The sequence below is a fragment of the Leopardus geoffroyi genome, chromosome C2 (assembly GCF_018350155.1).
Source record: "Leopardus geoffroyi isolate Oge1 chromosome C2, O.geoffroyi_Oge1_pat1.0, whole genome shotgun sequence".
Classification (NCBI taxonomy): Eukaryota; Metazoa; Chordata; class Mammalia; order Carnivora; family Felidae; genus Leopardus; species Leopardus geoffroyi.
In genome coordinates, this window is record NC_059333.1 from 73,267,497 (window position 1) to 73,280,347 (window position 12,851).

The 12,851-nt window shown below is 47.0% G+C and overlaps 1 protein-coding gene and 1 long non-coding RNA gene across 7 annotated transcripts in view; one reads left to right on the forward strand and one right to left on the reverse strand.

The window, feature by feature from the left end:
• The window catches only part of BDH1 (3-hydroxybutyrate dehydrogenase 1), a 63,609-nt gene that overhangs the window by 32,665 nt on the left and 18,093 nt on the right, over positions 1 to 12,851 (reverse strand). The window contains exons 1-2 of one of the 5 annotated variants that reach the window (XM_045502527.1): positions 11,924 to 12,171; positions 11,390 to 11,453 (exon numbers count right to left, since the gene is read on the reverse strand). The exons of 1 other annotated variant lie outside the window; for it this stretch is intronic. The gene's annotated coding sequence lies outside the window, so the exon portion shown is untranslated. Of the gene's footprint in view, position 1; positions 25 to 6,882; positions 7,049 to 11,389; positions 11,454 to 11,923; positions 12,172 to 12,851 lie in introns of those variants that run through there. 3 more of the 5 variants (XM_045502526.1, XM_045502528.1, XM_045502524.1) reach the window with 3 other exon arrangements.
• Positions 6,993 to 10,153, forward strand: LOC123611046. Of its 2 annotated transcripts, none has more exons than XR_006718393.1 (4): positions 6,993 to 7,090; positions 7,832 to 7,877; positions 9,504 to 9,575; positions 9,874 to 10,153. It is a non-coding gene; the product is annotated as an uncharacterized LOC123611046 (long non-coding RNA). The 2 variants fall into 2 exon arrangements; XR_006718392.1 differs by having other exon boundaries at positions 7,053 to 7,377.

Below are 12,851 nucleotides of genomic sequence, written 5' to 3' on the forward strand. Positions count from 1 at the left end.
CCCTGTTTCTTTACTTTATCCTCTTCAGTGGGACCAGGGGCCTTGTCCGTTTTGTTCACCACTGACTCCCTCATGCCTCAAAGAAGCCTGGCACAAAGGAGGCACTTGGTGAGTCTCTGCTGAGTGGGGATGAGCTGTGTGTAGAAGGTCAGCCTGTAGCCCAAACGAAGATTCCATGGCAAGTACTTGGCAGGCAACAGCAAAATGGAGCCCAAACTAGCCCTTCATAGAAGGCACAAGCCCATGTGGCTCATATTCTTTACCTGGGTGCCTCCCTCCCCCACCCAAGTGGCTGAGCTGGCTGAGCACACACATCTCCACCTCTCCCGTCAGGACTAGAGTCTGAGGTCACCACCACTGGGTGACTCCAAATCCAGTTGTCTATAATTAAAACACTTCCATGCCTTCTGCTCAGTGCCTGTGGTAGAGACTACTTCAATATTATCTCCAAACAGAGGGCTGCTTTCAATTTTATTTTCCCTCGAGTCAGCAATATGGAAAAGGATTGGAGTCAAAAATAGCTTAAAGAACGTGAAAACTCAGCCCCTTGAATAAGGCACTAGTCACAATGTAGTCTCTTACACACAGAATGGTAGAATTTTAGATCTCTTCTTTTTTAAGTTTTTTTTTTAATCTTTATTTTCAAAAGAAGAGAGATGAAGTGTGAGCAGGGGAGGGGTTGAGGGAGAGGGAGACAGAGAATCCGAAGCAGGCTCCAGGCTCTGAGCTGTCAGCACAGAGCCCAAGACAGGGCTGGAACTCACGAGCTGTGAGATCATAACCTGAGCCGAAGTCGGACACTTCACCGACTAAGTCATCCAGGTGCCCCTCTTTTTTTAAGTTTCTTAAACAAGTTGCTTTTTTCACCCAAACACAGTGCTATAGGCAGTGGGATTCCCACGTAGTCTTTGGGGACGTTTGCCATCTTAATGCTTTGTGCTGGTCTTTCTTCTCTGTAAATATGGAGTTCTCAACCGTGAAGAGCCCTCACTTGTCTTTTGGCTTGGAAGCAGAGGTGGCTGTGACAGGCGGGTGCTACAAGAAGGCAGAGTACCTGTGGCGGTGGGGACAGTCTCCTGAACCTTGAGCTCAGTCAGCTGCCCCAGGGCAACTTGGCACAGGCAGCTTGACCGCCAGTGACCAAATTTCTAAGATACTGTCACAAAATCAAGATGCTCACGTGTCAATCTGTAATCTGGGAGAATCTTTCCTCATGCTGAAAACACCTGAGCCTACTCTCAAGGACACCTCCTTTCCATTCTCAATGTATAACCCGCGAATGTACCTCCTCTCCAAAAAAAACAGTGTGTGCATCCTTGCCCCGATGCTGGGCTCCCTTGTCACATTCTGACAGGACTATCTTGCAGAGGACACAGCTGGTTGCATTCCTGTGGGTCAGGATCAAGGTCTCCCTTGTAAGGGACAGACATTCCCTATACTGACATCCTTGAAAAAGGTGAGGAATTAACAGGAAACAGGAACACAGGAGGCAGGGCTTAGGCAGGAAAAAGAACATATGTGATTCGAGATATAAAGTCTGGATGGGCCGTGGCAATACCAAGTGGGAAAGGAAGGCCCTGTCCTACTGAGGAGGGCAAGCTGGGTTTAGGCAGGAATCTTCCTAGGAGGGGACCCCACACTGAGCAGCTTTAAGACCAGTGAGCTTCTGTGTGAGATTCCAGTTCTGACAATTGGCAGGTTGCCTCCAATGTGTCCTACCTGGCTGTTTTGTTTGGCCAGCCTTGTGTTTTAAAAAGCAATTCAACTAGGGCAATGCAACTAGGCCGCTAAGTTATGCTTGAACTCAATACAAAGTTCACACTTACTGTCTATCTTAAGCCTACCTACAATCACCTTTGTTAACTTCCTGGACTCCATGGGCGTTAGAGTTTGAAATCCCTATGCAGATAGAGACATATTATCCTTTGGCTATTTCCCTTCTGATTACTTAGTATATATGGCCTTGCCTAAAAGTTCCAGCCCAGCTCAGCTACACATGCTAACTACATAGTTAACAGGGACTTCCTTAAGGCCATACAACCGGGAAACCTGACAAGGTTTAAAGCCCTAATTTGAAAAAGATGCCTGTTATTCCTTAGAGATAGGACTATTCTGGAACCAAAGTCTAAAAGCATTATATGGAATATTAAATGATATAGTAGACGATGGTCTCACCATTTTATCATAAATGCAGGGGTGACTCATATGGCTATGTGTGACAGAGCCCTTCAGTACAAGCCAAGGATTTAACTTCATAGCCCAGTACAGCAAAGGCAAACCTAATACAGGCACTTTAGTTAGTCTGAGAGACATTCCAGGCACCTGATTAAACTCAGGTGATGCCAACTCTCCTCTGATAATAAAGCACCACCACTCTCTGAAGTCGTCATCTTTTGGGGTATCTGTCCTGCTCACCTGATCCCTGCCCTCTCAGACCCACACAGGATTTGGCCTCTGCAGCTGCAGCCCAACAGTGAGACCTCACCTCTGGCCGCAGAGGACTGGGTCCGGGAGAAAACCTATCCTTCTGTCTCCTGGCACTGGGAAAGAATACAAATCAGCCTCTGTGGGGCAGGGACAAGTGAGCTAGCTGCAGCAGTGGGGAGGGGGACAGCCAAGCTACACGGGGCCTGAAGCCAGAGAGGGACAGGGAGAAAGCCAGTCTGCAGAGAGAAGAGCCAGGCCCACACGCAGGAAGGAGGAGAAATGGACATGGAGAAAAAAGAGAAACACAAGAACAGAACCACCTCAGGACAGGCCTATTTCTGAGACTCATTTGCCCTCCAGTCCTCCAGCTCTGTAAGGCACACAAGATGCTTATTCTCCATGTTATTTAAATATGGTTATAGTCCCTGTTCCTTGGAGCCGAAACAATACTAGCTAAAATACACTGAAAGCAGGTTCTTTCTGCACAGCATTATTACTAATTCTTTAAAAAAAATTTTTTTAACATATATTTATTTTTGAGAGACAGAGCAAGACGGAGCATGAGCCGGGAAGGGGCAAAGAGACAGGGGTGACACAGAATCTGATGCAGCCTCCAGGTTCTGACCTGTCAGCACAGAGCCCCATGCGGGGCTTGAACCCATGGACCATGAGATCAAGACCTGAGCCAAAGTCAGACGTCCAACCAACTGAACCACCCAGACGCCCCTCAGCATTATTACTAATTCTTAAGCCTGCCCCATATTCTGAGACTGCCACACTGTAGATCTTGCAATGACAACAGCAACACGTGAGTCCTCCTCTCTACTTCTCATCTGTCCTTCCCTGAGAGAAAGTGTTACCAGGGCTATCAAAATTGCCATAATCACAAATGCCAGATTAAGCAGGTGTTCCATCCCTAGGAGAATAGGACTTTGCCTATCAAGTTCAAGTCAGACCGCTAAACAGGAGGCTCAGGGTTCCATTTGTGGGCTCTTTGCACCACCATGATGAGCTCTCGTAGCTTTAAATTTGATTTACAGGGGTGCCTGGGTGACTCAGTCGATTAAGCATCCAACTCTAGACTGCGGCTCAGGTCATGACCTCACGATTTGGGAGATCAAGCCCCACGTCGGGCTCTGCACTGTCAGCGCAGAACTTGCTAGGGGTTCTCTCTCTCCCCCTCCCCCGTTCTCTCTCTCACTTAATTAATTTAAAATAAATAAATAAGACGTACATGCTATCAACTCCTAAATGTTTATCTCCACCCGGCCTTCTCCTCCAAACTCCAGACTTATGTATCTACCTGCCCAACCGACATCCCCACTGGAATGTTTAACATGTACCTAATTTATTATTATAAATTTTAATAGGCATATACTATACTCGGCATATACTATAATATTAAAAGGCATATATTAAAAGGCATATACTATAATAGGCATATACTATAGTATAGTATACTATACATATACTATAAACTTAATTTATATTAGTATATATTATATATTATGAACTTAATTTATTATTATAAATTTTAATAGGTATATTTTATACTTGAGCCTGTCCAAAACTGAGCTTGTGCTATAGCATTGAATATCTGCCTCTCTACATCTTCCTCGTTCTTGATCCCTCTCTTTTTTGCACACTCCACGGCTAAGCTGTCAGCACATCCTGACTCCACCTTCACAATATATCTAGGACCCTCGGATATCATCTTTGTCTAAGCCTTCATCACTTTTTGCCTGGATTATTGCAACCGCTTCCCAACCAGGCTTCCTGCTTTCACCCTTTCCCCTCTTCAGACACGGCTCAACACAGGTCTACATGACCTTGTGAAATACAAACTTGATCATGTCACTCCTGCACCAAACTCTTGCTTGGACTAAAAGCCAAAATCACTACGAATTGCCCCCACGACCGTCCGTGATCTGGATTCTCATGACCTCTCTGGCCTCATCCCTCTCGTTCACTGCCCTTAGTCACAGTGGCTCTCTGGCTATACTTAGAACATGACAAGCAAGCTCCTGCTTTGGAAACTCTGCCCTTCCTTTTCCCTCTACCTAGAACATTCTTCCCCCTCACCGTCCACAAGCTCATTCTCTCACTTCAGTCTTTTACTCAAATGTTTACTCAGTAAAACATTCCCTGGCCACCCCACCAATCCCACCCCATCCTGACATTTTCTATCCCTTTCCCTGCTTCTATTTTTTCCCCCTCCTTGGCTTACCACATTAGAACGTTATACACATTGCACTTATTTATCGTGTTGGCGCTCAGTACCATTAGAATGTAAACTCTGAGGGCAGGAGTTTTGGTCTGCTTTCGTCACTGTCATATCTCTAACACCTGACAGTGCCCTGTATACAGTAGGCACATAATATGCAAATTAAAAGGGTTTTCAGCAGAGGAATACTATGATCAGACTTAATACAATAATACAGTAAGTCTCACTGGGGTTAACAATAAACTGAGGATGAACCAAAGCAGAAGCAGGGAGACCATGTAGATGCTATGGCAGTAATCAAGGGCCACAATTTATAGCCACAAAGGTCGTGCACTGCACAGCTCCAGTGAAATGTGGAAAGGTATTCTCTGGAGATACATAAAAGGGAAACCACGAAGGTGATTAGAAGTGGTCAGAGTCTGGCTACATCTTGAAGAGCCCAATATGATTTAACAGGCAAATTTAATGGAGGATGTGCAAGAGTGAAAAATAAAAAATATTCCCAAGGTTTTGGTGCAGATATTAAAAAAATAAGATTACCACAACTGACAGATTAAAGAGCCATTCTATTCATAAGCGCTTAAGACATTTCAAATCAGGGTATACAAACTGGGCCTCACCTGGCCGCTCCAAATCATGTTTCTAGTCATCCTTTTCCATCTACTCATTACCATTTGCGATACCATCATTCGGCAAGCCCTGAACTCTCCAATTTCTGCATCTTGCTCATCCTATACCACGTGTGCCTTCTTCATATGACCAAGTCCTGATTCAAATAACACTCCACCAGGATGCCTTTCTGGTGCCCTAACTAAAAAATCAATCTCTCGCCTACATTTGCATTTCGTCCCTTCCTTCTGTGCCTCTGTAATAGCACTTAGAATAGCACTTACCTAAACGAGTAGGAATAGAGGTATTGAAGCATTCAAGCCCCTATCTAACTACTAATTCCCACCTGGACTGTGAGCGCCCCTCAGATACGATCCACGTGTTCTATCATTCACTTCTGCGTCCAAAATACCTACGCTGGTGTCCGGTAGGAAACAGACACTATACAAATGTGTATGGAGAGAGTATGAGAGTTGCACAAACTCCAAAGGTCAGCTTCCTCGCCGGCCTGGGGTGTATATAAACCCGTGCAGGGCCAGGCTCCCAACGCTCAGGGAGAAAATAGGACACATGCTGCATCGTAAAGGATCCCGGCAGCAGGAGGCCTGCAGGCGGCCCTCCGTAATTATATACGTGCCCCTGCAACTAACTCCTCGCAAGGTTAGCCGATGACTCCGCATCAGCTGACTCTAAGCCAATTTTGGCCGACTGGCTGGAAAAAAACGCGCGGAGCTCAACGACGCGGGCAGCACCGAACCCTCCCCGAAATGGCCTAGGGCGAACAGCCAGCCTCACGCCTTCTCCCGCTCGCTCCAGCACTTAAGCAGAGCGCGGGACGCCTGAGACGCGCAGGCGCAGCCTCCCCTCGCTCGACACACCGCGGAGTCAGCGCAGCCAATGGCAGCGCCACACTTCTTACCCGCCGGCCGGAGGCTGCAGCCACGGGGGCTCGGCTCGAGCCACGCTCCCATTGGCTAAGACGGCTCCGCCCAGACAGAGCCCGGCGGTCCACGCCAGCGGCTCAGCGTGCTCCGGGGCCCGCCACCACCTCAACATCCCCAAACTGCCCCCCATGGCGGCTCCACCGTGCTCCCTTCTCCTCCTCCAGTCCTGCTGCCTGTCAGGTCCTCCAGCAACCAGTCTCAGCTCGTGCTCAAGGCAGCAGGACCGGCAGCCTAACCACTGTCCACCATCCTTGACTACGATATGACCTTGAGCCGCTTCCTTCCCTTTTGGGAGCCAAGGTGGTCTTCTGTAAAATTCAGCGGCGGGGAAGGATGAGTGCCAAGGGTTTCCCCTGGGAGCCTCGGGGTGGCATGTTCAACCCGGGCCTCTTCCTGCTGAGCACATTATTCCAAATAATAAATGCCAGGCAGGCTCCCAGAGCGCGGACAGAAAGCCCGGTAGGGCGGCTGGGACTAAGACGGGTCTGGGCAGGGCAAGTCCACCCTCCCACCTAGACTCTGGCCGCAGCTGCAGGGCCAGACCTACAGGAACCTGTGGCGCCTTCCGCACCCGCATCCTGGCGACTCGGCTAAGGGGCCGCGCAAGGCCAAACCAAAGTGAGCAAGGGCGCAGGCGCATCCCGCCAGCGCTGCAGAGATGCGGACCCCTCCTCTTACCCGAAACCAAACGGGCGGAGGGGCTCGGGCGGCGAAGGGCCAAGCTGGCGCGTTCCCCAGAGACCTGCGCTTCGCGGGTACCCGCGCTCCTGGCTTGAACCGCCGAGTGGGGGCGCTGTCGCCGTCTCCTTCTCGAAGCCCCTCTACCTGCTCCTGCTACCACGGCTTCCTACGTGGGCTACCGGATACGGACAAGCCTAGACACTGGGTGCGCGCGTTAGGGCTGCGCGGGGCGGGGCGGATGGCGGCGTAGCCGGGGCGGGGAGTGCTCCTGCGTTTCCTCCTTCAACCTCCCTAGTCTTCCCTTGTCCCGCCTGGCCGTCCTCCTGCGTTGCGTACCCCCTACCGAGCTCCCAGCCAGAGATGAACCCTCGGCCGGGCGCTGATCTCCACCGCCAGACCCCTTCTGGAGCGGCTGGGGGGCTGGGGGGCTGGGGGGGGGGCGGGGCTTGGGCTGACAGGAGAAGGTGCCGCACTGGGAACTGAGGAAATCTGGTGAGGAATGAGGCTCCTTCCAGGTTCTGTGTATGTTTTCTGTCTTTAGAACTCATCCGGGTTGGTTGGATGATTTCTCAGTTTGCCTTTTGATCGGATGAAATGCATTTAAAGAATTACTCCTACGGATCTTTAAAAGTACTTTAAGAATAGCACAGCCCCCAGAGTTTCAACAATCAAACATCAGGGGCCAATTGGCCACAGATCAGGATGCCCTCTCCAAGTTTCCAGGATGAAAAACCGGCTGAGGAGAGAAGGAAGCGATCAGGACAAATCCGTGGCAGAACTATGTTTAGGTCAAATTACAGAGAAGCACGGATGGAAATGGATGAGGCAGATGAAAACTGGGGGAAGTACTGGCCTGGTGGGGCTTAAAAAAACAAAAAACAAAAACTTGTCAGCTCAGTTCCATGAGCTTCTTGAGAGTTGCTGTTTCTTCCCTCTTTATCCCCAGCTCCTGACACACAGAATTTTGAAGATCCTACCTTTGGATCACAAAGGTAGGACGCACTTGATTCTCTACACCCAATTTTCGGACAAACTCAAGCAAGCATACTTTCTTCAGTATTGTGTTTCAGAATAGTCAGTCTGTACATCTTGCCACAGCCAAAACATAAATCGTTATATTGGGTCACTGGTTACACTTTGGGAGTTATGCCTTGCTAGATAAGCAGTTAACTAAAGGATGCATTAATATTTCCACCTAGGCCCTGATTTTGGACTCAGAATTAAATGGAAATGTAGTTCTATTTATGGAAAACAGGGAAAGGATATTTGACCAGAAGTTATATCGGACTGCACCTGTGGCTGACCTAACATCTTCCCAGGCTGTCTTTTTAATCCAGCTTTGCTATGGCAAACAGCTGCACCTGGTGTTTTCCTGCCTCAGATCTCTGTCACAGCAGCTAGGGACCCCTGCAGAAACCACTGCCCACTCTGACATATGCGTATACCTGCAAGTGCAAAATAACTAACACCTCATGGGACAACCTTTGAGGCAGAAATGAGCTGGTAGAGAAATACTCCACTCTTCCGTCCTCCAGGTGGGCAGTTCTGAGGTGCATTCTTGATAACTCCTAAAATGATAGGGCCCTGGTGGCCCATGGTGGTGCCCAACTTGCAGTTCAGTACTGCACTCTTGGATTGCTTTTCTCTGTTCTTTCTTGATTGCCTGATTTTCCAGTCCTCCATTCCTGTTCCTTGGGATTTGTTCCCACAATAAGCTACCTGTACCAAAATTCTTGCTCAGAGTCTATTTTGCAGGAGAACCCAGACTAAGCCAATCATGAACCCAAAAGAGGCATCTCTGCCCACCTTTCACGGCCTTTCTCAACAGACCTTTCCCAAGTCTGCTAACAAGGAATCAATTTGTTCGGCCTGAGCTTTTGCTCCTTTTATTTCCCAGTTGTCCTGTCCTCTAAGGCATCACTAGTAAGCTCTCAGAGACAGGCAGGAAGTATCAGGGATTCCCAAGAGGTAGGGCCAGTTGAAGGGCTGAGGCTAAGTGAGAGTCTGACAAAGCCATTCTCAGACCACTTGAACCTTTCCCCTGTTTCCAAGAGTCCTTGCTGTGGACTCTGAAACTGTTGAAATTCTCAGTTGAACATGGAGGCAGAGACCATGTGAGACCCAGTTCACTCTCCACACAGCGTGTGCTGAGATTCTGTCTCTTTTCTGCCCTCCTCTTCCCCTTACTCCCTTGTAAAACCAGTTCCTCTACCCAGATACAAGGTCTCAGGCCAGGGTGTTTGGCACCTAGTACATATCATCTCATTTCAACACCAACAGTGCTGTTGCAAATTGCGAAGCTAGCCTTGGGAGGGAAACAGCCCTTCGTCTCTGCCTTCAAGGAGGGAAATGAGACATGTACCTAAGCTAAATGAATCATTGGAAGTCCTGGAGATCTTCTAAAAGAGGGACATGGAAGTATAGTGGGAGTACTGGTAGGGCTTCAGGGTGGGCTTTGTAGAAGAGCATCCTGAAAGACTCTCGGGTTGGAACGAAGTCCCCTAGGAGATCCCACTGCCCAGAAAGCCACAGTGTTTGCTCCTGTCCATATCAGTTCCTAATTGTCTCCTGGTTCACACCCTTCCTGAATCATGCTAATCATTCCCTCATTTTCCTAGACCCGAGCCCTCCCTTTGTAGATCTGGCCCCGTCCCATCTCTGAATGCCCTTGGTCTTCTCTGCCCTCAGTGGTAAGTGTTAAATGCCAAATGGTGCAGGTTTAATCCTGCCCTTGGCCAGCCACCTTGAACTCCTCCGGAAGCCCACATGTGCAGCCCTCTATGCTGAATTCCGCTGGGGAAGAGAGAAGAATAACATCATTTACTATTCCAAACCCTGAAGGTCTTCTATTTGTTTTGATACAATTGAATTTTCTTAAATAAAAAAAAATATTGGCAGAAGGGGGGGGGCTGGGCGGTGGTGGTGCTAGATATGGCCTTAATTCAGAATTTTAAAAGTATCAAGCAGCTTTTTTTCTATAATTGATAGTGAAACCAAGAAAAAGCCCAATGGATTATTCTAAAAGCTGTGGTGCTCAGAATCTAATGGGCTGCAAAGAGCCCTTGATCCTAACGTGACTATAATACTGATTTCTGCCCATGAATGAGAACTGGAGGTCCAGCCTTTTTCCCTGCCATGAATGAGCAAGTAAAACAAGAGCTTGGACCTTTCTGGAAAAAGAAGGGTGGTATCAGGCACCCATATCCGCACCTTCTTTCTGTCTCTTGACTCCTATGTATTTAATTAAATCTTTGGTGTTTTAAACACAGTTTGGTGTGGGGAGGAGTTTGGTTGTTGTTGTTGTTGTTAAATTTTTTTTTTTTTACATTTTTAAATTTTATTTTAGAGAGAGAGAGACAGAGCACAAGTGGGGGAGGGGCAGAGAGAGAGTGAGACACAGAATCGGAAGCAGGCTCCAGGCTCTGAGCTGTCAGTGCAGAGCCCGATGTGGGGCTCGAACCCACGAACCGTGAGATCATGACCTGAGCCGAAGTCAGTTGCTTAACTGACTGAGCCACCCAGGCGCCCTGTTGTTGTTTTTAATGTAGGCTCCACACGCAACATGGGGCCTGAACTCAGGACCCTGAGATCAAGAGTCACATGCTGTGCCAACTGATCCAGCCAGGTTCTCCAGTAGTTTGGAAATATAAGGAAAGTTTCTTTCAGGTAATTGGGATCTTAAAAGAGGGAAAGTATGAGAAGATAAAAAACAGTGTCCCCACCTCTGCCCATTCACCTCACACTATAAAACTCCTTCCTTCCTTCTTTCAGTTTACATCTAGCCCTTATATCTCAGGCATTGTGCTTTGTTCTGGGAATGCAACGATAACCAAATGCTGGGTCCCTGCCTTCAGCAACACAATTTAGCAGCTAATCACTATGTACCAGATACTATGTCAAGTGCTTTGTGTGTTATTTCACTTAATCTCTGCAACAATCTTAAAAGTGACCTAAGATTATCCCCATTTCTCATCTAAGGAAGTTGAGGCCTAGAGAGGTCAAATAATTGGTCCCAGCAGCACAACTAGCAAGAGGCAGAGTCAGGTCCCACACAAGTCTGCCCTGTTCCAAAGACTTTCTTTAAGCATACTACCAATTGTTCTAATATTCTTGCTTCATAAAAGAAAGAAGAAAGAAAGAAAGAGAAAAAAGGAAAAAAAGGATGAGGGGTGCCCTGGTGGTTCAGTCGGCTAAGTGTCCAACTCTTGATTTCCACTTAGGTCATAATTTCACAGTTTGTGGGATCAAGACCCTCATCGGGCTTGGTTTACATGGAAATTTCTGTCAACAAATACAATACAGACGCCAAGATCTGATGCCCTCAACTAGGAAAAGTATAGGTTCTTTTTTTAAAAAAAAAATTTTTAATGTTTATTTATTATTTTTGAGAGAGAGACAGAGTGTGAGCAGGAAGGGGCAGAGAGAGAGAGGAAGACACAGAATCTGAAGCAGGCTCCAGGTTCTGAGCTGTCAGCACAAAGCCCGATGCAGGGCTCGAACTCACCAACTGTGAGATCATGACCTGAGCCGAAGTCGGACACTTAACCAACTGAGTCACCCAGGTGCCCCTGAAAAGTAATTATAGGTTCTAATTGACTATATGAACTTTGAAATACAAGAGTATGGGACAAGATTCTAAGCCCTTAAATCTGATTTTCTGACCTTCAAATTCTATTTTTTTTAAAGAATATTTGTTACAGTAAACTCTTAAAAATCAGGATATAAAACCATATGCTTTTTATTGATATCTTTTCAACTTTTTTTCCAATGAATGTGTATTTTATATATATATAAACATATACATGTATATATATATATATATATATATATGTTTTCTGCTTCTTGCTACCAAAGACAGAGCCTACTATTTCAAAAGGAAAATCAAATTGCCAAGTTGCTGCCTCTCTGTTTTGGGTTGCCAGCACCTCTTTCCCAAGGCGTATCAGCTCCTCTGCAACTCGCTCCCCTCAACCAGTCTCTTCCCAAGACCTGAAGTTTTTACCCCCCTAGATAGTTCTCACATTCAGTGTTCACTCACCTTAGCCGGTGGTGGGGTAACAATGCCCCCTCAGCACTGTCCACATGCAGGGTACTCTCCAGGTAAGTTACAAGGCAGATACACCTGGAATCCTCTTAATGCTCAGTTAATAGGGTATAATACACACCCCTGGAAATGTCTCCCAAAATGTATGTGTATTATTTCAATGCCTGCCTTTAGCTGGGAAGGGAAATTCTCACACCCGTATGATAAAGCCAGCTAATGACAAAATACAGTATTTAGAGTTCTGGATGTTTGTGTGTTTGTCATTAAATAGGCAAAGTTCAGCTTTGTAAATGTTTGTTTTAGGCTTAAAATGTCTGCGAGTTTGGCCCTCTGACAAGCAGAGGATCAGGAGTAAATGCCATTGCTTAGGGACACATAAGAAAAAAAATGATGCGAAAGGGCAACTCCAACTGCCTCCATCTTGAGCTCTCGCTGCCAGGTATATGTGGACGTAAATGAACACAGGAACTGGATTGAACAGAAAGAAAGATGCGGAGAATGTCCTGAGCATGACCCCAAATCAGGACTTGAGAAAGATTTCAAGATGGCCAAGTAGCTTTGGCCAGATTAGCTACAAGAAGATGGGGCTAAAACATACCCCTTGAACATCACAATGGGGGTAAGGAAGAGTATGTCTGCAATATAGGAGATCCCTTAAGGGTGTTTCTTAGTACTACCATACCCTGTGATTAAAGTCAGTGGAAAATTACAACAATCAAATTCAGGCAGGACTGCTAATGACCTTGATCCTTCATGAATGAAGGTTTGGGGCACCCTACTGGGTAAAGAAGGACAACCAGCCAAGGACAAAGGGAATATGGGCAGTAGGAAATGGGCAGTGGGAAAAGGTAATTACAAATACCAGCTACAACTGTGTGACCAGTTTCAGAAAACAAGGACTGTGATTGTCATGAGTATTTCT